At 50.6% G+C, this 25,833-nt stretch overlaps 1 protein-coding gene across 2 annotated transcripts in view; it reads right to left on the bottom strand.

Moving 5' to 3' along the window:
• The window catches only part of mrps33 (mitochondrial ribosomal protein S33), a 54,787-nt gene extending 33,602 nt beyond the window's left edge, over positions 1–21,185 (bottom strand). The window contains exon 1 of one of the 2 annotated variants that reach the window (XM_043708927.2): positions 21,125–21,185. The gene's annotated coding sequence lies outside the window, so the exon portion shown is untranslated. The remainder of the gene's footprint in view (positions 1–21,124) is intronic. The other variant, XM_043708926.2, reaches the window with a different exon arrangement.
• Positions 21,186–25,833: the final 4,648 nt, after the last annotated feature.

Genomic DNA, 25,833 nt, shown 5'->3' with positions numbered 1-25,833 from the left:
GTCCCCACCGGTACTGTATCCCAGTGTTATACAATGACAGACCTGTCTCCACCGGTACTGCACCCCAGTGTTATACAGTGACAGATCTGTCCCCACCGGTACTGTACCCCAGTGTTATACAGTGACAGACCTGTCCCCACCGGTACTGTACCCCAGTGTTATACAGTGACAGACCTGTCCCCACCAGTACTGTACCCCAGTGTTATACAGTGACAGACCTGTCCCCACCGGTACTCTACCCCAGTGTTATACAGTGACAGACCTGTCCCCACCAGTACTGTACCCCAGTGTTATACACAGACACACCTGTCCCCAACACTACTGTACCCCAGTGTTTTCCGGAGACAGACCTGCCCCACCAGTACTGTACCCCAGTGTTATACAGAGACAGACATATTGTGGTGTAAAATTCCAAGCAGTGGAATGTGGTGAAACGGTTAAAAATTATGTCCCAATACATGTGTGAATCTAACCGGAATGGAGGTGTTGCTTAGTCCCGTGTGAATCTTCTTATCTGTATGTAACCAGAATGGAATGTGTTTTTTAGCCTTGCTCTGCTGTTCACATGAATGTTTATATCTGGAAAAGAATAAAAAGCTGGAAAAGTCTCCAGTTCGGTGAGTCTGCTCCGGGGTTACGTTTAACCGCCGAGCGTGGGTTGTTGGCAACCGCTCTACAAGAACTGACGGCTCCCAGTTTTTTGTAACATGTAGAGTGAGCATAAACCAGACCCGTTGTGCGACACTGCGGGGAATAAAATGCCCATATTCTAGCAGTCTCGCCTCTTGGTCGTTTGTTCTGTGTCAGACTACTCTCCTACGAACCTGACCTTGAGAATTTTTTAAAACATTTGGCGTAGTCGAGCAGGGTCAATCGCAATTGAGGAGAGATTTTGATACAGAACAATGTTTTGGAAAACGACTAAGAAACCAGAAGAACAAACTGTGGAGGTCCCGACCGTCCCGGGATGGCATGGATGTGGGCATGTACGTGGCAGTTTGTTTGAGAAAGGATCCCAGTCCTGCCGAAGAACCCCTTGCCTGGGGTACAGCGGAGGATGTGGGCATGTCCAAAAGGCTGAAGCGGAGTTAACAGAATTGAATGGGATTGAACTGAACTGAACTGAGTGGAACTGAAGTGAATCAAATTGAACGGAACAAAATGGAACTGAGCTAAATTGAATTGAAATGGACGGAACTGAATTGAACACAATTGAATTGAACTGAACAGACCTGAACTGAGCTGAATTGAACTACACTGAATTGACTGAACTGAAATTAACTGAAACGAATTGCATAATGTAACACATGTATTGGGCCAAGCAGTGGAATGTGGTGTAAAATTCCAAGCAGTGGAATGTGGTGAAACGGTTAAAAATTATGTCCCAATACATGTGTGAATCTAACCGGAATGGAGGTGTTGCTTAGTCCCGTGTGAATCTTCTTATCTGTATGTAACCAGAATGGAATGTGTTTTTTAGCCTTGCTCTGCTGTTCACATGAATGTTTATATCTGGAAAAGAATAAAAAGCTGGAAAAGTCTCCAGTTCGGTGAGTCTGCTCCGGGGTTACGTTTAACCGCCGAGCGTGGGTTGTTGGCAACCGCTCTACAAGAACTGACGGCTCCCAGTTTTTTGTAACATGTAGAGTGAGCATAAACCAGACCCGTTGTGCGACACTGCGGGGAATAAAATGCCCATATTCTAGCAGTCTCGCCTCTTGGTCGTTTGTTCTGTGTCAGACTACTCTCCTACGAACCTGACCTTGAGAATTTTTTAAAACACATATCCCCACCAGTAGTCTACCCCAGTGTAATGCAGAGACAGACCTGTCCCCACCAGTACTGTACCCCTGTGTTATACGGAGAGAGACCTGTCCCCACCGGTACTGTACCCCAGTGTTATACAGTGACAGACCTGTCCCCACCAGTACTGTACCCCAGTGTTATACAGTGACAGACCTGTCCCCACCAGAACTGTACCCCAGTGTTATACAGTGACAGACCTGTCCCCAAAAGTACTGTACCCCAGTGTTATACAGTGACAGACCAGTTCCCACCGGTACTGTACCCGAGTGTTATACATTGACAGACCTGTCCCCACCGGTACTGTATGCCAGTGTTACACAGAGAAAGACATGTCCCCACCAGTACTGTACCCCAGTGTTATACATTGACAGACCTGTCCCCACCGGTACTGTATGCCAGTGTTACACAGAGAAAGACATGTCCCCACCAGTACTGTACCCCAGTGCTATACACAGACAGACCTGTCCCAACCAGTATTGTACCCCAGTGTTATACAGTGACAGACCTTTCCCCACCAGTACTGTACCACAATGTTATACATTGACAGATCTGTCCCCACCAGTACTGTACCCCAGTGTTATACAGTGACAGACCTGTCCCCTCCGGTACTGTACCCCAGTGTTATACAGTGACAGACCTGTCCCCACCGGTACTGTACCCCAGTGTTATACTGTGACAGACCTCTCCCCACCGGTACTGTACCCCAGTGTTATACTGTGACAGACCTGTCCCCACCGGTACTGTACCCCAGTGTTATACAGTGACAGACCTGTCCCAACCGGTACTGTACCCCAGTGTTATACGGAGACAGACCTGCCCCACCAGTACTGTACCCCAGTGTTATACAGTGACACACCTGTCCCCACCAGTAGTCTACCCCAGTGTTATACAGAGACAGACCTGTCCCCACCGGTACTGTACCCCAGTGTTATACAGTGACAGACCTGTCCCCACTGGTACTGCACCCCAGTGTTATACAGAGACAGACCTTTCCCCACCAGTACTGTACCCCAGTGTAATAAAGAGACAGACCTTTCCCCACCAGTACTGTACCCCAGTGCTATACAGTGTCACACCTGTCCCCACCAGTACTGTACCCCAGTGTTATACGGAGACAGACCTGCCCCACCAGTACTGTACCCCAGTGTTATACAGAGACAGACCTGTCCCCACCGGTACTGTACCCCAGTGTTATGCAGTGACAGACCTGTACCCACCAGTACTGTACCCCAGTGTTATACAGTGACAGACCTGTCCCCACCAGTACTGTACCCCAGTGTTATACAGAGACAGATCTTTCCCCACCAATACTGTACCACAGTGTTATACAGTGACAGACCTGTCCCCAAAAGTACTGTCCCCCAGTGTTATACGGAGATAGACCTGTCCCCATCAGTACTGTACCCCAGGGTTATACAGTGACAGACCTGTCCCCACCGGGACTGTACCCCAGTGTTATACAGTGACAGACCTGTCCCCACCAGTACTGAACCCAGGTGTTATACAGTGACAGACCTGTCCCCACCAGTACTGTACCCCAGTGTTATACAGTGACAGACCTGCCCCCTCCGGTACTGTACCCCAGTGTTACACAGAGACAGACCTGTACCAACCAGTATTGTACCCCAGTGTTATACAGTGACAGACCTTTCCCCATCAGTACTGTACCACAATGTTATACATTGACAGATCTGTCCCCACCAGTACTGTACCCCAGTGTTATACAGAGACAAACCTGTCCCCACCGGTACTGTACCCCAGTGTTATACAATGACACACCTGTCCCCACCGGTACTGTACCCCTGTGTTATACAGAGAGAGGCCTGTCCCCACCAGTACTGTAGCCCAGTGTTATACAGTGACAGACCTGTCCCCACCGGTACTGTACCCCAGTGTTATGCAGTGACAGACCTGTACCCACCAGTACTGTACCCCAGTGTTATACAGTGACAGACCTGTCCCCACCAGAACTGTACCCCAGTGTTATACAGTGACAGACCTGTCCCCACCAGTACTGTACCCCAGTGTTATACAGTGACAGACCTGTCCCTACCAGTACTGTACCCCAGTGTTATACAGTGACAGACCTGTCCCCACCAGAACTGTACCCCAGTGTTATACAGTGACAGACCTGTCCCCACCAGTACTGTACCCCAGTGTTATACAGTGACAGACCAGTCCCCACCGGTACTGTACCCTAGTGTTATACAGTGACAGACCTGTCCCCACCAGTACTGTACCCCAGTGTTATACAGTGACAGACCAGTCCCCACCGGTACTGTACCCTAGTGTTATACATTGACAGACCTGTCCCCACCAGTACTGTACCCCAGTGCTATACACAGACAGACCTGTCCCAACCAGTATTGTACCCCAGTGTTTTACATTGACAGACCTGTCCCCAAAAGTACTGTACCCCAGTGTTATACAGAGATAGACCTGTCCCCATCAGTACTGTACCCCAGGGTTATACAGTGACAGACCTGTCCCAACCGGAACTGTACCCCAGTGTTATACAGTGACAGACCTGTCCCCACCGGCACTGTACCCCAGTGTTATACAGTGACAGACCTGTCCCCACCAGTACTGTACCCCAGTGTTATACGGAGACAGACCTGCCCCACCAGTACTGTACCCCAGTGTTATACAGTGACACACCTGTCCACACCAGTAGTCTACCCCAGTGTTATACAGAGACAGACCTGTCCCCACCGGTACTGTACCCCAGTGTTATACAGTGACAGACCTGTCCCCACTGGTACTGCACCCCAGTGTTATACAGAGACAGACCTTTCCCCACCAGTACTGTACCCCAGTGTAATAAAGAGACAGACCTTTCCCCACCAGTACTGTACCCCAGTGCTATACAGTGTGTCACACCTGTCCCCACCAGTACTGTACCCCAGTGTAAAACGGAGACAGACCTGCCCCACCAGTACTGTACCCCAGTGTTATACAGTGACAGACCTGCCCCCACCGGTACTGTACCCCAGTGTTACACAGAGACAGACCTGTACCAACCAGTATTGTACCCCAGTGTTATACAGTGACAGATCTGTCCCCACCAGTACTGTACCCCAGTGTTATACAGAGACAAACCTGTCCCCACCGGTACTGTACCCCAGTGTTATACAATGACACACCTGTCCCCACCGGTACTGTACCCCTGTGTTATACAGAGAGAGACCTGTCCCCACCAGTACTGTACCCCAGTGTTATACAGTGACAGACCTGTCCCCACCGGTACTGTACCCCAGTGTTATGCAGTGACAGACCTGTACCCACCAGTACGATACCCCAGTGTTATACAGTGACAGACCTGTCCCCACCAGAACTGTACCCCAGTGTTATACAGTGACAGACCTGTCCCCACCAGTACTGTACCCCAGTGTTATACAGTGACAGACCTGTCCCCACCAGTACTGTACCCCAGTGTTATACAGTGACAGACCAGTCCCCACCGGTACTGTACCCTAGTGTTATACATTGACAGACCTGTCCCCACCGGTACTGTATGCCACTGTTACACAGAGACAGACCTGTCCCCACCAGTACTGTACCCCAGTGCTATACACAGACAGACCTGTCCCAACCAGTATTGTACCCCAGTGTTATACAGTGACAGACCTGTCCCCAAAAGTACTGTACCCCAGTGTTATACAGAGATAGACCTGTCCCCATCAGTACTGTCCCCCAGGGTTATACAGTGACAGACCTGTCCCAACCGGAACTGTACCCCAGTGTTATACAGTGACAGACCTGTCCCCACCGGCACTGTACCCCAGTGTTATACAGTGACAGACCTGTCCCCACCAGTACTGTACCCCAGTGTTATACGGAGACAGACCTGCCCCACCAGTACTGTACCCCAGTGTTATACAGTGACACACCTGTCCACACCAGTAGTCTACCCCAGTGTTATACAGAGACAGACCTGTCCCCACCGGTACTGTACCCCAGTGTTATACAGTGACAGACCTGTCCCCACTGGTACTGCACCCCAGTGTTATACAGAGACAGACCTTTCCCCACCAGTACTGTACCCCAGTGTAATAAAGAGACAGACCTTTCCCCACCAGTACTGTACCCCAGTGCTATACAGTGTCACACCTGTCCCCACCAGTACTGTACCCCAGTGTTATACGGAGACAGACCTGCCCCACCAGTACTGTACCCCAGTGTTATACAGTGACAGACATATCCCGACCAGTAGTCTACCCCAGTGTTATACAGAGACAGACCTGTCCCCACCGGTACAGTACCTCACTGTTATACAGTGACAGACCTGTCCCCAAAAGTACTGTACCCCAGTGTTATACAGAGATAGACCTGTCCCCATCAGTACTGTACCCCAGGGTTATACAGTGACAGACCTGTCCCAACCGGAACTGTACCCCAGTGTTATACAGTGACAGACCTGTCCCCACCGGCACTGTACCCCAGTGTTATACAGTGACAGACCTGTCCCCACCAGTACTGTACCCCAGTGTTATACGGAGACAGACCTGCCCCACCAGTACTGTACCCCAGTGTTATACAGTGACACACCTGTCCACACCAGTAGTCTACCCCAGTGTTATACAGAGACAGACCTGTCCCCACCGGTACTGTACCCCAGTGTTATACAGTGACAGACCTGTCCCCACTGGTACTGCACCCCAGTGTTATACAGAGACAGACCTTTCCCCACCAGTACTGTACCCCAGTGTAATAAAGAGACAGACCTTTCCCCACCAGTACTGTACCCCAGTGCTATACAGTGTGTCACACCTGTCCCCACCAGTACTGTACCCCAGTGTAAAACGGAGACAGACCTGCCCCACCAGTACTGTACCCCAGTGTTATACAGTGACAGACCTGCCCCCACCGGTACTGTACCCCAGTGTTACACAGAGACAGACCTGTACCAACCAGTATTGTACCCCAGTGTTATACAGTGACAGATCTGTCCCCACCAGTACTGTACCCCAGTGTTATACAGAGACAAACCTGTCCCCACCGGTACTGTACCCCAGTGTTATACAATGACACACCTGTCCCCACCGGTACTGTACCCCTGTGTTATACAGAGAGAGACCTGTCCCCACCAGTACTGTACCCCAGTGTTATACAGTGACAGACCTGTCCCCACCGGTACTGTACCCCAGTGTTATGCAGTGACAGACCTGTACCCACCAGTACGATACCCCAGTGTTATACAGTGACAGACCTGTCCCCACCAGAACTGTACCCCAGTGTTATACAGTGACAGACCTGTCCCCACCAGTACTGTACCCCAGTGTTATACAGTGACAGACCTGTCCCCACCAGTACTGTACCCCAGTGTTATACAGTGACAGACCAGTCCCCACCGGTACTGTACCCTAGTGTTATACATTGACAGACCTGTCCCCACCGGTACTGTATGCCACTGTTACACAGAGACAGACCTGTCCCCACCAGTACTGTACCCCAGTGCTATACACAGACAGACCTGTCCCAACCAGTATTGTACCCCAGTGTTATACAGTGACAGACCTGTCCCCAAAAGTACTGTACCCCAGTGTTATACAGAGATAGACCTGTCCCCATCAGTACTGTCCCCCAGGGTTATACAGTGACAGACCTGTCCCAACCGGAACTGTACCCCAGTGTTATACAGTGACAGACCTGTCCCCACCGGCACTGTACCCCAGTGTTATACAGTGACAGACCTGTCCCCACCAGTACTGTACCCCAGTGTTATACGGAGACAGACCTGCCCCACCAGTACTGTACCCCAGTGTTATACAGTGACACACCTGTCCACACCAGTAGTCTACCCCAGTGTTATACAGAGACAGACCTGTCCCCACCGGTACTGTACCCCAGTGTTATACAGTGACAGACCTGTCCCCACTGGTACTGCACCCCAGTGTTATACAGAGACAGACCTTTCCCCACCAGTACTGTACCCCAGTGTAATAAAGAGACAGACCTTTCCCCACCAGTACTGTACCCCAGTGCTATACAGTGTCACACCTGTCCCCACCAGTACTGTACCCCAGTGTTATACGGAGACAGACCTGCCCCACCAGTACTGTACCCCAGTGTTATACAGTGACAGACATATCCCGACCAGTAGTCTACCCCAGTGTTATACAGAGACAGACCTGTCCCCACCGGTACAGTACCTCACTGTTATACAGTGACAGACCTGTCCCCAAAAGTACTGTACCCCAGTGTTATACAGAGATAGACCTGTCCCCATCAGTACTGTACCCCAGGGTTATACAGTGACAGACATGTCCCCACCGGGACTGTACCCCAGTGTTATACAGTGACAGACCTGTCCCCACCAGTACTGTACCCCAGTGTTATACAGTGACAGACCTTTCCCCATCAGTACTGTACCACAATGTTATACATTGACAGATCTGTCCCCACCGGTACTGTACCCCAGTGTTATACAGAGACAGACCTTTCCCCACCAATACTGTACCACAATGATATACAGTGACAGACCTATCCCCACCAGTACTGTGCCCCAGTGTTATACAGAGACAAACCTGTCCCCACCGGTACTGTATCCCAGTGTTATACAATGACACACCTGTCCCCACCGGTACTGTACCCCAGTGTTATACAGAGACAGACCTGTCCCCACCAGTACTGTACCCCAGTGTTATACAGAGAGAGACCTGTCCCCACCAGTACTGTACCCCAGTGCTGTACAGTGACAGACCTGTCCCCACCGGTACTGTACCCCAGTGTTATGCAGTGACAGACCTGTCCCCACCAGTACTGTACCCCAGTGTTATACAGTGACAGACCTGTCCCCACCAGAACTGTACCCCAGTGTTATACAGTGACAGACATGTCCCGACCAGTACTGTACCCCAGTGTTATACAGTTACAGACCTGTCCCTAGCAGTACTGTACCCCAGTGTTATACAGTGACAGACCTGTCCCCACCAGTACTGTACCCCAGTGTTATACAGTGACAGAGCAGTCCCCACCGGTACTGTACCCTAGTGTTATACATTGACAGACCTGTTCCCACCGGTACTGTATGCCACTGTTACACAGAGACAGACCTGTCCCCACCAGTACTGTACCCCAGTGCTATACACAGACAGACCGGTCCCAAACAGTATTGTACCCCAGTGTTATACAGTGACAGATCTTTCCCCACCAGTACTGTACCACAATGTTATACATTGACAGATCTGTCCCCACCAGTACTGTACCCCAGTGTTATACAGTGACAGACCTGTCCCTACCAGTACTGTACCCCAGTGTTATACAATGACACACCTGTCCCCACCAGTACTGTACCCCAGTGTTATACAGAGACAGACCTGTCCCCACCAGTACTGTACCCCAGTGTTATAAAGAGACAGACCTGTCCCCACCAGTACTGTACCCCAGTGTTATACAGTGACAGACCTGTCCCCACCGGTACTGTACCCCAGTGTTATACAGTGACAGACCTGTCCCCACTGGTACTGCACCCCAGCGTTATACAGAGACAGACCTTTCCCCACCAGTACTGTACCCCAGTGTAATAAAGGGACAGACCTTTCCCCACCAGTACTGTACCCCAGTGCTATACAGTGTCACACCTGTCCCCACCAGTACTGTACCCCAGTGTTATACGGAGACAGACCTGCCCAACCAGTACTGTACCCCAGTGTTATACAGTGACAGACATATCCCGACCAGTAGTCTACCCCAGTGTTATACAGAGACAGACCTGTCCCCACCGGTACAGTACCTCAGTGTTATACAGTGACAGACCTGTCCCCAAAAGTACTGTACCCCAGTGTTATACAGAGATAGACCTGTCCCCATCAGTACTGTACCCCAGGGTTATACAGTGACAGACCTGTCCCCACCGGGACTGTACCCCAGTGTTATACAGTGACAGACCTGTCCCCACCAGTACTGTACCCCAGTGTTATACAGTGACAGACCTGTCCCCACCAGTACTGTACCCCAGTGTTATACAGAGACAGACCTTTCCCCATCAGTACTGTACCACAATGTTATACAGTGACAGACCTATCCCCACCAGTATTGTACCCCAGTGTTATACAGAGACAAACCTGTCCCCACCGGTACTGTACCCCAGTGTAAAACAATGACACACCTGTCCCCACCGGTACTGTACACCAGTGTTATACAGACAGACCTGTCCCCACCAGTACTGTACCCCAGTGTTATACAGAGAGAGACCTGTCCCCACCGGTACTGTACCCCAGTGTTATGCAGTGACAGACCTGTCCCCACCAGTACTGTACCCCAGTGTTATACAGTGACAGACCTGTCCCCACCAGAACTGTACCCCAGTGTTATACAGTGACAGACATGTCCCCACCAGTACTGTACCCCAGTGTTATACAGTGACAGACCTGTCCCTACCAGTACTGTACCCCAGTGTTATACAGTGACAGACCTGTCCCCACCAGTACTGTTCCCCAGTGTTATACAGTGACAGACCAGTCCCCACTGGTACTGTACCCGAGTGTTATACATTGACAGACCTGTTCCCACCGGTACTGTATGCCACTGTTACACAGAGACAGACCTGTCCCCACCAGTACTGTACCCCAGTGCTATACACAGACAGATCTGTCCCAACCAGTATTGTACCCCAGTGTTATACAGTGACAGACCCGTCCCCACCAGTACTGTACCCCAGTGTTATACAGTGCCAGACCCGTCCCCACCAGTAGTGTACCCCAGTGTTATACAGTGACAGACCCGTCCCCACCAGTAGTGTACCCCAGTGTTATACAGTGACAGACTCGTCCCCACCAGTACTGTACCCCAGTGTTATACACTGACAGACCTGTCCCCACCGGTACTGTATCCCAGTGTTATACAGTGACAGACCTGTCCCCACCAGTACTGTACCCGTGTTATACAGTGACAGACCCGTCCCCACCAGTAGTGTACCCCAGTGTTATACAGTGACAGACCCGTCCCCACCAGTACTGTACCCCAGTGTGAGACAGTGACAGACCCGTCCCCACCAGTAGTGTACCCCAGTGTTATACAGTGACAGACCCGTCGCCACCAGTAGTGTACCCCAGTGTTATACTGTGACAGACCCGTCCCCACCAGTACTGTACCCCAGTGTTATACACTGACAGACCTGTCCCCACCGGTACTGTACCCCAGTGTTATACAGTGACAGACCTGTCCCCACCGGTACTGTACCCCAGTGTTATACAGTGACAGACCCGTCCCCACCAGTACTGAACCCCAGTGTTATACAGTGACAGACCTGTCCCCACCAGTACTGTACCCCAGTGTTATACAGTGACAGACCTGTCCCCACCAGTACTGTACCCCAGTGTTATACAGTGACAGACCTGTCCCCACCAGTACTGTACCCCAGTGTTATGCAGTGACAGACCAGTCCCCACCAGTAGTGTACCCCAGTGTTATACACTGACAGACCTGTCCCCACCAGTACTGTATCCCAGTGTTATACAGTGACAGACCTGTCCCCACCAGTACTGTACCCGTGTTATACAGTGACAGACCCGTCCCCCACCAGTACTGTACCCCAGTGTTATACAGTGACAGACCCGTCCCCACCAGTAGTGTACCCCAGTGTTATACAGTGACAGACACGTCCCCACCAGTAGTGTACCCCAGTGTTATACAGTGACAGACCCGTCCCCACCAGTACTGTACCCCAGTGTTATACACTGACAGACCTGTCCCCACCGGTACTGTATCCCAGTGTTATACAGTGACAGACCTGTCCCCACCAGTACTGTACCCGTGTTATACAGTGACAGACCCGTCCCCACCAGTAGTGTACCCCAGTGTTATACAGTGACAGACCCGTCCCCACCAGTACTGTACCCCAGTGTTATACAGTGACAGACCCGTCCCCACCAGTAGTGTACCCCAGTGTTATACAGTGACAGACCCGTCCCCACCAGTACTGTACCCCAGTGTTATACACTGACAGACCTGTCCCCACCGCTACTGTACCCCAGTGTTATACAGTGACAGACCTTTCCCCACCAATACTGTACCCCAGTGTTATACAGTGACAGACCCGTCCCCACCAGTACTGTACCCCAGTGTTATACAGTGACAGACCAGTCCCCACCAGTAGTGTACCCCAGTGTTATACACTGACAGACCTGTCCCCACCGGTACTGTACCCCAGTGTTATACAGTGACAGACCTGTCCCCACCAGCACTGTACCCCAGTGTTATACAGTGACAGACCCGTCCCCACCGGTAGAGTACCCCAGTGTTATACAGTGACAGACCCGTCCCCACCGGTACTATACCCCAGTGTTATACAGAGACAGACCTGTCCCCACCAGTAGTGTACCCCAGTGTTATACAGTGACAGACCTGTCCCCACCACGAACGTACCCCAGTGTTATACAGTGACAGACCCGTCCCCACCAGTAGTGTACCCCAGTGTTATACAGTGACAGACCCGTCCCCACCAGTAGTGTACCCCAGTGTTATACAGTGACAGACCCGTCCCCACCAGTACTGTACCCCAGTGTTATACACTGACAGACCTGTCCCCACCGCTACTGTACCCCAGTGTTATACAGTGACAGACCTTTCCCCACCAATACTGTACCCCAGTGTTATACAGTGACAGACCCGTCCCCACCAGTACTGTACCCCAGTGTTATACAGTGACAGACCAGTCCCCACCAGTAGTGTACCCCAGTGTTATACACTGACAGACCTGTCCCCACCGGTACTGTACCCCAGTGTTATACAGTGACAGACCTGTCCCCACCAGCACTGTACCCCAGTGTTATACAGTGACAGACCCGTCCCCACCGGTAGAGTACCCCAGTGTTATACAGTGACAGACCCGTCCCCACCGGTACTATACCCCAGTGTTATACAGAGACAGACCTGTCCCCACCAGTAGTGTACCCCAGTGTTATACAGTGACAGACCTGTCCCCACCACGACCGTACCCCAGTGTTATACAGTGACAGACCTGTCCGCACCGGTACTGTATCCCAGTGTTATACAGTGACAGACCCGTCCCCACCAGTACTGCATCCCAGTGTTATACAGTGACAGACCTGTCCCCGCCGGTACTGTACCCCAGTGTTATAGAGTGACAGACCTGTCCCCACCAGTACTGTCCCCCAGTGTTACACAGTGACAGACCTGTCCCCACCGGTACTATACCCCAGTGTTATACAGAGACAGACCTGTCCCCACCAGTACTGTACCCCAGTGTTACACAGTGACAGACCTGTCCCCACCAGGACTGTCCCCCAGTGTGATACAGTGACAGACCTGTCCGCACCGGTACTGTACCCCAGTGTTATACAGTGACAGACCTGTCCCCACCAGTACTGTTCCCCAGTGTTATACAGTGACAGAGCTGTCCCCACCAGGACTGTACCCCAGTGTTATACAGTGACAGACCTGTCCGCACCGGTACTGTATCCCAGTGTTATACAGTGACAGACCCGTCCCCACCAGTACTGTATCCCAGTGTTATACAGTGACAGACCCGTCCCCACCAGTACTGTACCCCAGTGTTATACAGTGTCAGACCTGTCCCCACCGGTACTGTATCCCAGTGTTATACAGTGACAGACCTGTCCACACCGGTACTGTACCCCAGTGTTATACAGGGACAGACCTGTCCCCACCAGTACTGTACCCCAGTGTTATACAGTGACAGACCTGTCCCCACCAGTACTGTACCCCAGTGTTATACAGTGACAGACCTGTCCCCACCGGTACTGTATCCCAGTGTTATTCAGTGACAGACCTGTCCACACCGGTACTGTACCCCAGAGTTATACAGTGTCAGACCTGTCCCCACCGGTATTGTACCCCAGTGTTATACAGTTACAGACCTGTCCCCACCGGTACTGTATCCCAGTGTTATACAGGGACAGACCTGTCCCCACCGGTACTGTACCCCAGTGTTATACAGTTACAGACCCGTCCCCACCGGTACTGCACCCCAGTGTTATACAGTGACAGACCTATCCGCACCGGTACTGTACCCCAGTGTTATACAGGGACAGACCTGTCCCCACCAGTACTGTACCCCAGTGTTATACAGTGACAGACCTATCCCCATCGGTACTGTACCCCAGTGTTATACAGTGACAGACCTATCCCCACCAGTACTGTACCCCAGTGTTATACAGTGACAGACCTGTCCCCACCAGTATTGTACCCCAGTGTTATACAGGGACAGACCTGTCCCCACCAGTACAGTACCCCAGTGTTATACAGGGACAGACCTGTCCCCACCAGTACTGTACAGAGTGTTATACAGGGACAGACCTGTCCCCACCGGTACTGTACCCCAGTGTTATACAGTGACAGACCTGTCCCCACGGGTACTGTACCCCAGTGTGATACAGTGACAGACCTGTCCCCCACCAGTACTGTACCCCAGTGTTATACAGTGACAGACCTGTCCCCACCAGTACTGTACCCCAGTGCTATACAGTGACAGACCTGTCCCCACCAGTACTGTACACCAGTGTTATACAGTGACAGACCTGTCCCCACCAGTACTGTACCCCAGTGTTATACAGTGACAGACCTGTCCCCACCAGTACTGTACCCCAGTGTTATACAGGGACAGACCTGTCCCCACCAGTACTGTACCCCAGTGTTATACAGGGACAGACCTGTCCCCACCGGTACTGTACCCCAGTGTTATACAGTGACAGACCTGTCCCCACCGGTACTGTTCCCCAGTGTTATACAGTGACAGACCTGTCCCCACCAGTACTGTACCCCAGTGTTATACAGTGACAGACCTATCCCCACCGGTACTGTACCCCAGTGTTATACAGTGACAGACCTGTCCCCACCAGTACTGTACCCCAGTGTTATACAGGGACAGACCTGTCCCCACCAGTACTGTACCCCAGTGTTATACAGGGACAGACCTGTCCCCACCAGTACTGTACCCAGTGTTATACAGGGACAGACCTGTCCCCACCGGTACTGTACCCCAGTGTTATACTGTGACAGACCTGTCCCCACCGGTACTGTACCCCAGTGTGATACAGTGACAGACCTGTCCCCCACCAGTACTGTACCCCAGTGTTATACAGTGACAGACCTGTCCCCACCAGTACTGTACCCCAGTGCTATACAGTGACAGACCTGTCCCCACCAGTACTGTACCCCAGTGTTATACAGGGACAGACCTGTCCCCACCAGTACTGTACCCCAGTGTTATACAGGGACAGACCTGTCCCCATCAGTACTGTACCCCAGTGTTATACAGGGACAGACCTGTCCACACCAGTACTGTACCCCAGTGTTATACAGTGACAGACCTGTCCCCACCGGTACTGTACCCCAGTGTTATACAGTGACAGACCTGTCCCCACCAGTACTGTTCCCCAGTATTATACAGTGACAGAGCTGTCCCCACCAGGACTGTACCCCAGTGTTATACAGTGACAGACCTGTCCGCACCGGTACTGTATCCCAGTGTTATACAGTGACAGACCCGTCCCCACCAGTACTGTATCCCAGTGTTATACAGTGACAGACCCGTCCCCACCAGTACTGTACCCCAGTGTTATACAGTGTCAGACCTGTCCCCACCGGTACTGTATCCCAGTGTTATACAGGGACAGACCAGTCCCCACCGGTACTGTACCCCAGTGTTATACAGTGACAGACCTGTCCCCACCGGTACTGTACCCCAGTGTTATACAGGGACAGACCTGTCCCCGCCGTTACTGTACCCCAGTGTTATACAGGGACAGACCTGTCCACACCAGTACTGTACCCCAGTGTTATACAGTGACAGACCTGTCCCCACCGGTACTGTATCCCAGTGTTATACAGTGACAGACCTGTCTACACCGGTACTGTACCCCAGTGTGATACAGTGACAGACCTGTCCCCACCGGTACTGTACCCCAGTGTTATACAGTGACAGACCTGTCTACGCCGGTACTGTACCCCAGTGTGATACAGTGACAGACCTGTCCCCACCAGTACTGTACCCCAGTGTTATACAGGGACAGACCTGTCCCCACCAGTACTGTACCCCAGTGTTATACAGTGACAGACCTGTCTACGCCGGTACTGTACCCCAGTGTGATACAGTGACAGACCTGTCCCCACCAGTACTGTACCCCAGTGTTATACAGGGACAGACCTGTCCCCACCAGTACTGTACCCCAGTGTTATACAGTGACAGACCTGTCTACGCCGGTACTGTACCCCAGTGTTATATAGTGACAGACCTGTCCCCACCGGTACTGTACCCCAGTGTTATACAGTGACAGACCTGTCCCCACCGGTACTGTACCCCAGTGTTATACAGTGACAGACCTGTCCCCACCAGTACTGTACCCCAGTGTTATACAGTGACAGACCTGTCTACGCCGGTGCTGTACCCCAGTGTTATACAGTGACAGACCTGTCCCCACCGGTTCTGTACCCCAGTGTAATACAGGGACAGACCTGTCCCCACCAGTACTGTACCCCAGTGTTATACAGGGACAGACCTGTCCCCGCCGTTACTGTACCCCAGTGTTATACAGTGACAGACCTGTCCCCACCGGTTCTGTACCCCAGTGTAATACAGGGACAGACCTGTCCCCACCAGTACTGTACCCCAGTGTTATACAGGGACAGACCTGTCCCCGCCGTTACTGTACCCCAGTGTTATACAGTGACAGACCTGTCCCCACCAGTACTGTACCCCAGTGTTATACAGGGACAGACCTGTCCCCACCGGTACTGTACCCGTGTTATACAGTGACAGACCTGTGTACGCCGGTACTGTGCCCCAGTGTTATACAGGGACAGACCTGTCCCCACCAGTACTGTATCCCAGTGTTATACAGTGACAGACCTGTTCCCACCAGTATTGTACCCCAGTGTTATACAGTGACAGACCTGTCCCCACCAGTACTGTACCCCAGTGTTATACAGTGACAGACCTGTCCCCGCCGGTACTGTACCCCAGTGTTATACAGTGACAGACCTGTCCCCACCAGTACTATATCACAGTGTTATACAGTGACAGACCTGTCCCCACCGGTAGTGTACCTCAGTGTTATACAGTGACAGACCTGTCCCCACCAGTACTGTACCCCAGTGTTATACAGTGACAGACCTGTCCCCAACAGTAATGTACCCCAGTGTTATACAGGGACAGACCTGTCCCCACCAGTACTGTATCCCAGTGTTATACAGAGACAGACCTGTCCCCACCAGTACTGTACCCCAGTGTTATACAGTGACAGACCTGTCCCCACCAGTACTGTACCCCAGTGTTATACAGTGACAGACCTGTCCCCACCAGTACGGTACCCCAGTGTTATACAGTGACAGACCTGTCCCCACTGGTAGTGTACCCCAGTGTGATACAGTGATAGACCTGTCCCCACCAGTACTGTACCCCAGTGTTATACAGAGACAGACCTGTCCCCACCAGTACTGTATCCCAGTGTTATACTGTGACAGACCTGTCCCCACCAGTACTGTACCCCAGTGTTATACAGTGACAGACCTGTCCCCACCAGTACTGTACCCCAGTGTTATACAGAGACAGACCTGTCCCCACCGGTACTGTACCCCAGTGTTATACAGTGACAGACCCGTCCCCACCGGTACTGTACCCCAGTGTTATACAGTGACAGACCTGTCCCCACCGGTACTGTACCCGTGTTATACAGTGACAGACCTGTCTCCACCAGTACTGTACCCCAGTGTTATACAGAGACAGACCTGTCCCCACCGGTACTGTACCCCAGTGTTATACAGTGACAGACCTGTCCCCACCAGTACTGTACCCCAGTGTTATACAGTGACAGACCTGTCCCCACCGGTACTGTACCCCAGTGTTATACAGTGACAGACCTGTCCCCACCGGTACTGTACCCCAGTGTTATACAGTGACAGACCTGTCCCCACCAGTACTGTACCCCAGTGTTATACAGAGACAGACCTGTCCCCACCAGTACTGTATCCCAGTGTTATACAGAGACAGACCTGTCCCCACCAGTACTGTACCCCAGTGTTATACAGTGACAGACCTGTCCCCACCAGTACTGTACCCCAGTGTTATACAGTGACAGACCTGTCCCCACCAGTACTGTACCCCAGTGTTATACAGAGACAGACCTGTCCCCACCGGTACTGTACCCCAGTGTTATACAGAGACAGACCTGTCCCCACCAGTACTGTACCCCAGTGTTATACAGTGACAGACCTGTCCCCACCAGCACTGTACCCCAGTGTTATACAGAGACAGACCTGTCCCCACCGGTACTGTACCCCAGTGTTATACAGAGACAGACCTGTCCCCACCAGCACTGTACCCCAGTGTTATACAGAGACAGACCTGTCCCCACCGGTACTGTACCCCAGTGTTATACAGAGACAGACCTGTCCCCACCAGTACTGTACCCCAGTGTTATACAGTGACAGACCTGTCCCCACCAGTACTGTACCCCAGTGTTATACAGTGACAGACCTGTCCCCACCAGTACTGTACCCCAGTGTTATACGGAGACAGACCTGTCCCCACCAGCACTGTCCCCAGTGTTATACAGTGACAGACCTGTCCCCACCAGTACTGTACCCCAGTGTTATACAGTGACAGACCCGTCCCCACCGGTACTGTACCCCAGTGTTATACAGTGACAGACCTGTCCCCACCGGTACTGTACCCGTGTTATACAGTGACAGACCTGTCTCCACCAGTACTGTACCCCAGTGTTATACAGAGACAGACCTGTCCCCACCGGTACTGTACCCCAGTGTTATACAGTGACAGACCTGTCCCCACCAGTACTGTACCCCAGTGTTATACAGTGACAGACCTGTCCCCACCGGTACTGTACCCCAGTGTTATACAGTGACAGACCTGTCCCCACCGGTACTGTACCCCAGTGTTATACAGTGACAGACCTGTCCCCACCAGTACTGTACCCCAGTGTTATACAGAGACAGACCTGTCCCCACCAGTACTGTATCCCAGTGTTATACAGAGACAGACCTGTCCCCACCAGTACTGTACCCCAGTGTTATACAGTGACAGACCTGTCCCCACCAGTACTGTACCCCAGTGTTATACAGTGACAGACCTGTCCCCACCAGTACTGTACCCCAGTGTTATACAGAGACAGACCTGTCCCCACCGGTACTGTACCCCAGTGTTATACAGAGACAGACCTGTCCCCACCAGTACTGTACCCCAGTGTTATACAGTGACAGACCTGTCCCCACCAGCACTGTACCCCAGTGTTATACAGAGACAGACCTGTCCCCACCGGTACTGTACCCCAGTGTTATACAGAGACAGACCTGTCCCCACCAGCACTGTACCCCAGTGTTATACAGAGACAGACCTGTCCCCACCGGTACTGTACCCCAGTGTTATACAGAGACAGACCTGTCCCCACCAGTACTGTACCCCAGTGTTATACAGTGACAGACCTGTCCCCACCAGTACTGTACCCCAGTGTTATACAGTGACAGACCTGTCCCCACCAGTACTGTACCCCAGTGTTATACGGAGACAGACCTGTCCCCACCAGCACTGTCCCCAGTGTTATACAGTGACAGACCTGTCCCCACCAGTACTGTACCCCAGTGTTATACAGAGACAGACCTGTCCCCACCAGCACTGTCCCCATGTTATACAGTGACAGACCTGTCCCCACCAGTACTGTACCCCAGTGTTATACAGTGACAGACCTGTCCCCACCAGTACTGTACCCCAGTGTTATACAGAGACAGACCTGTCCCCACCAGTACTGTATCCCAGTGTTATACAGAGACAGACCTGTCCCCACCAGTACTGTACCCCAGTGTTATACAGTGACAGACCTGTCCCCACCAGTACTGTACCCCAGTGTTATACAGTGACAGACCTGTCCCCACCAGTACTGTACCCGTGTTATACACTGACAGACCTGTCCCCACCAGTACTGTACACCAGTGTTATACAGTGACAGACCTATCCCCACCAGTACTGTACCCCAGTGTTATACAGTGACAGACCTGTCCCGACCAGTACTGTACCCCAGTGTTATACAGTGACAGACCTGTCCCCACCAGTACTGTACCCCAGTGTTATACGGAGACAGACCTGTCCCCACCAGCACTGTCCCCCACTGTTATACAGTGACAGACCTGTCCCCACCGGTACTGTACCCCAGTGTTATACAGTGACAGACCTGTCCCGACCAGTACTGTACCCCAGTGTTATACAGTGACAGACCTGTCCCCACCAGTACTGTACCCCAGTGTTATACAGTGACAGACCTGTCCCCACCAGTACTGTACCCCAGTGTTATACAGTGACAGACCTGTCCCCACCGGTACTGTACCCCAGTGTTATACAGTGACAGACCTGTCCCCACCAGTACTGTATCCCAGTGTTATACAGAGACAGACCTGTCCCCACCAGTACTGTACCCCAGTGTTATACAGAGACAGACCTGTCCCCACCAGTACTGTACCCCAGTGTTATACAGTGACAGACCTGTCCCCACCAGTACTGTATCCCAGTGTTATACAGAGACAGACCTGTCCCCACCAGTACTGTATCCCAGTGTTATACAGAGACAGACCTGTCCCCACCAGTACTGTATCCCAGTGTTATACAGAGACAGACCTGTCCCCACCAGTACTGTACCCCAGTGTTATACAGAGACAGACCTGTCCCCACCAGTACTGTACCCCAGTGTTATACAGTGACAGACCCGTCCCCACCAGTACTGTACCCCAGTGTTATACAGGGACAGACCTGCCCCCACCAGTACTGTACCCCAGTGTTATACAGTGACAGACCTGTCCCCACCAGTAATGCACCCCAGTGTTATACAGGGACAGACCTGCCCCCACCAGTACTGTACCCCAGTGTTATACAGTGACAGACCTGTCCCCACCAGTAATGCACCCCAGTGTTATACAGAGACAGACCTGTCCCCACCAGTACTGTACCCCAGTGTTATACAGAGACAGACCTGCCCCCACCAGTACTGTACCCCAGTGTTATACAGAGACAGACCTGCCCCCACCAGTACTGTACCCCAGTGTTATACAGTGACAGACCTGTCCCCACCGGTACTGTACCCCAGTGTTATACAGTGACAGACCTGTCCCGACCAGTACTGTACCCCAGTGTTATACAGTGACAGACCTGTCCCCACCAGTAATGCACCCCAGTGTTATACAGGGACAGACCTGTCCCCACCAGTACTGTACCCCAGTGTGATACAGTGACAGACCTGTCCCCACCGGTACTGTACCCCAGTGTTATACAGTGACAGACCTGTCCCCACCGGTACTGTACCACAGTGTTACACAGAGACAGCTTTCTCACTTTGCACCTTTCAGTTTTCTGCCGCTCCTTCCCTTTGGACGTGACTTCCGCCGGAAGCCGGTCCGTCCCTGTGTGTCCGGGTGTTGTCGCGGTCTGTGTTTGTGTTCCGACCCCGTTACCCGGGGGATGGATTTCCCGGGAGCGCCGTCCAGCTGATTCCCGCCTGGTCACTCATCCTGCAGCTCAGCAACATTCATCCAGTGAGACCACCATCAAACATCTCCTTCCCCCCACCCCCACCCCTACCCCGACCCCCCACCACTCATACACCCAATCACCATTCATATCTACAATCATCAACCATCTCTCCAATAATCAATAACAGCTCAGATCAATAATATACCCTCAGAATCAGTCATGTCTTACATCAATGACCCACCCAATAATCACTTATATCTCTGATCAAATAGTAGCTTTGATCAATAACATACCCAGCAATTAACAATATCTATCAATCTGTATCTTGTCCCCGACTGATAATACCTCCAATCAATAATGTTTCCAAAAAGCAATGACTTCCCATAAACATATCTCCTATTTTTTCTTCACTCAGCAGATGTGCACTTCTGTGACTGGACCAGTGTTTATTGCCCATCATGTTTGGCCTTGAGACATTGACGTTGCATTGCCTTCTTCACCATTGCCGTCCAAAATGCCAGATTCCATGACTTTGACCCAATGACACTGAATGAACAGCGATATACTTCCAAATTGACGTTGCATACCTTGGATGGGAACCTGCAGGAGATGGTATTTCCATATATCTGCTGTCCTTGTCCTTCTCGGCAGTAGAGATTGTGGGTTTGGAAGATACTGTCCAAGGAATTTTGGTGAATTTCTGTAGGGCATAAATACTGCTGCTACTGGGTGTCAGTGGTGGGGAGAATGAATGTTTCTGGATGTGGTGCCAGTCAACATGGCTGCTTTGGACTGGATGGTGGTAAAAACAATGACTGCAGATGCTGGAAATCAGATTCTGGATCAGTGGTGCTGGAAGAGCACAGCAATTCAGGCAGCATCCGACGAGCAGCAAAATCAACGTTTCGGGCAAAAGCCCTTCATCAGGAATGGAAAGTGATTCCTGATGAAGTGCTTTTGCCCGAAACGTCGATTTTGCTGCTCATCGGATGCTGCCTGAATTGTTGGACTGGATGGTGTCAAGCTTCTTGAGTGTTGTTGAAATTGCACCCACCAAGACAACTGGGGAGTATTCCATCACATTTCTGACTTGTGCCTTGTAGATGATGAGCAAGCTTTGAGAGTCAGGAGGTGAGTGACTCATTGCAGAATTCATCGCCTCTGACTTGCTCTTTCAACCACTATTTATATGGTGAGTCCAATTGAATTTCTGTTCAATGATAACCCTCCGGTGTTGATAGTGGGGGATTCAGTTATGGTAATGCCATTGAACGTCAAGGTGCAACAGATATGTTCTCTCTTTTTGGAGATGGTCATTTCCTGACACTTGTATGACACGGAGAGGTAATGGCATAGTGCCACAACAGTTGGTCCGCCTATTAATCCAGAAGCTCAGCTACCGTTTGGGGTAGCCAGTTTAAATCTTGCCCAAATCATTGTGCTGCACTGACACTGTCTCAAAACCAGAAGTGTATAACCAGAGAGGGCATCAATGATCCCCTCCTCCCCCCACCACAGTTACCCATTTGCTCCAATTCCCTTGTTTCTCCCATCCTGACACATTTTCTCACTTCATAATTATTGTCCCCTCTGCACTCGTGCATGGTGCCTTCAGTCCCCTCTGCTGACTTCCACAAACCCCCTCCCACAATAGATACCGCCTCCCCCCCCCAACCCCAGGACTGACCGTGGAAGTGGCTGGACCTGGCCAGACAGCCCCAACAGATGAGTGATCAGACCCCAGGCCGACCTCTGTGCAGCTTCCCAGCTGATTGACCATGGATTCCCAACCTCTTAAACCTTGCCCCCCCCCCCTCCCCCACCACCCGATCCTGTTGCGTTGACTATGGCCCAATCCCCTGAACACACACACCCCATTCAAGTCCTTCGTTATAACTGGACATGGTGGTATTTGGAAGGGGAGAGAATGGAAGCCAACCTTCCATCCATTGGTTCTATCTACACTTCTCGCTGCCTTGGAAAGGCAGTCAACATCATCAAAGATCCTTCCAAACCCAGTTATATTCTCTTCCAACCCCTTCTGTCAAGCAGAACATACAAAATCTTAAACACACATACCACCAGGTTCAAGAACAGCTTCTTCCCCGCTGTTATTAGACTTCTGAATGGACCTCTCAAATTTCAAATCTAATGTTGATCTTGCGGCCGTAACTTTGTATTCCTTAGTCTGTTCTATTACCCTAATGCACTTTGTTTGGTCTGATCTGCCTGTCCTGCATGCAGAACAAAACTTTTCACTGTAGCTAGGTACATGCAACAATAATAAATCAAATCAGATCAAAAGGGACGGAGACAGCAACCAAAAAGACAGTCAGAAAATGAGAGAGAGAAAAGCGATAGGCAAACAAAAGGATTGGTGATGATAAGCTGCGAGAGATAACAGCTGCGTGGGATGCAAGCGAGGTATACACCCAAAATGGCGTTGGCTGTGCTGGGAGTAGCCCCTATACAGGGCAGGATCTGGGGGGTGTAGGGGGAGAGTAGCAAACATGGAGGAGGATGTTCATGTTCTAAAATTTGTTAAACTCAGTGTTGAGTCCTGAGGGCTGTAAGGTACCGAGGTGGAAGTAAGGTTACATTTCTCCAAATTGCATTGATCCTCACTGGGAGCATGGCAGCAGGCCTGAGGCAAAGATGTTGGCATGGCAACACAGTGGTGCGTGGAAGTGGCAAGTAACTGGAAACGTAGGTGTTTGACAAAGTGGTTACCGCCCTTTTTCTAATGTACAGGAGACCACATTGTGAGCATTGAACAATGAGAAGATGCTGTGCTACACTGGGTCTTAGGGAAACAGTAGCACTCCCTTAGACAGAGATCTAATATAGTACAATGCTGAGGACAGTAGTCTCTGTGTCTTCATTCCTGTAGCTGCAGTTACATTAATAATCGATCAGACGGGGGGTGATGTGAAGAGGTAATGCATTTACAAATGTGGGTTTCTATTTCTGATGAAGTTATCTGCATTACCTTTGTGCCCTCGCCTAATATGCACTATGAAGGGCTACTTGTGGATGGGCTTTAAATACAGTGTGAATCTCAGAAGGTCCAGACAACCATGAGTATTTCTGCCAGTGAGTGAGCTCATGACAGCAGTGCATACATAATGAGGTGCCCAACTAGTGAGAGATAATTCCCTGCAGCTCACAGGTCAGCGAAACTCCCGAAAATTGACATTTAGCTGATTGTTGGTAAAAAATTCAGCCAGAGACTATGAAGTCTTTGCAGATGGATAGCCAATAGAGCTTCTGTATACAGCGAGAAAGCAAGGATGTGTTAACATATGTAACATTTTACAGTTACTTGCACAAGCAAACCCAATTCCCTCTGAACATCTGCAATTTTCATGCATTTCAAAAATAGCCTGTTTTCCATTCTCACCACTGAGGTGAATAACCTCACGCCTCCCCTCAGTACACTCCACCTGACACCCTGTAGCCCGCGGATTTCACCTGGCCATATCTTCTTGCAGCTTCTTCTAGTCTTCTTCATGACTTACTTTTTCAACACAGCTTTGGTTTCAACAAACTTAATCTCCTTGCCAAAGTCATTAATATACATTGCAAATAATTGAGGCTCCAGCTCTGATCCTTGCTACACTCCACTAGTCACCGCCTGCTAACTTGAAAATGCACCATTCGTGAGTACTCCCTGCTTTCACTCTATTAAGCAATCTCCTATTCAGACCAACATATCACCCTCAACATCTAATGTTGCACATAACCTTGTGTTCTCCTCTTTATGTTGTCCTTTATGTAAAGTTTACCTGTAATCTGTTTATCTGATTGTAATGTTTATCCTTTAATTTTATTTATTATTTTCCAACTTATTCTATGAATCACTGTAAGGTAATGTAATTTATTTTCTTAATTCTCTATTTTGTATCTAAGATTTGTATCTGGGTACCTTGTACTTAAGATGGTGTTGTGAGGGGCGATATTGTAAATGTTTCACTGTACTCCATGACAATAAACCTAATTCTAATTCTTCTGTAGTTCCTTTGCCAAATATAAAACTGTTGTATGTTTTCCTGATTTATTTTCCAACTGTTTTCTTATTTCTAAAAAGACTACTTATTACTCCCTACCTACCCTCAGTAGGATTTGAAATCTATGACTCACTGACAAAATGTAGCACACAGCTATTATTTGCCTTGATCTTTTTGACAGTCTCATGACAGCAGAATTGTTCTTCCTTTAGATGTTACACCTGCACAACAGACTGAATTCAGCGATGCTTGCTTTATCTAAAGCCTGAATCATCTCTGAAGACATATTGTAAAATAGCAGTCTGGTTTCAGGAATCAACTTTCTGTAGATGTGGTAAATCAGGCTCGAGACAGGCAAGACGGAAAAGTATTAATATGGGAAATGATAAACAGACTGTAACATGAAAGTATACACAGAAAATCTACGACAAGATTAACAGATAGAGGTTACAAAAATAATAAAGGGACTTAGCAGGAGGCTCCACATCTGAACACAGATAACATTCAAAGCAGAGCAGATGAATAAACAGAAATAAGAATGTGGAAAATGACATCTATTCCAGA

This window comes from Chiloscyllium plagiosum, unplaced genomic scaffold, assembly GCF_037043375.1.
Source record: "Chiloscyllium plagiosum isolate Xiang-an unplaced genomic scaffold, Cpla_swu_hap1 HiC_scaffold_19, whole genome shotgun sequence".
NCBI classification, from domain to species: Eukaryota; Metazoa; Chordata; class Chondrichthyes; order Orectolobiformes; family Hemiscylliidae; genus Chiloscyllium; species Chiloscyllium plagiosum.
Note: the sequence above shows the minus strand (reverse complement) of the source record. Positions and strands in the feature narration are given on the sequence as shown.